Source organism: Myotis davidii, unplaced genomic scaffold (assembly GCF_000327345.1).
Source record: "Myotis davidii unplaced genomic scaffold, ASM32734v1 scaffold107, whole genome shotgun sequence".
In the NCBI taxonomy this organism is placed as follows: domain Eukaryota; kingdom Metazoa; phylum Chordata; class Mammalia; order Chiroptera; family Vespertilionidae; genus Myotis; species Myotis davidii.
The window spans coordinates 2,807,697-2,807,908 of NW_006383012.1; positions in this window are offsets into that span (position 1 = coordinate 2,807,697).

Below are 212 nucleotides of genomic sequence, written 5' to 3' on the forward strand. Positions count from 1 at the left end.
CAGCTTTCCACGTTTCACTTCCCTCCCTTTTCCTCCTCAGCGCCTGCTCCACCGCTACGATTGGCCAGACGGCCTCCTCGCCTCGTCCAATGAACGCCGGCCTCTCGCCCCCGTGTTACTGGGTAGAACAAAACAAAAACAGAGCAAGAGCGGCCCGAGACGCTACGAGGCAGCGGCAGAGGTTGAGGAGCGGGGTTCGTGTCAGCGGAGCC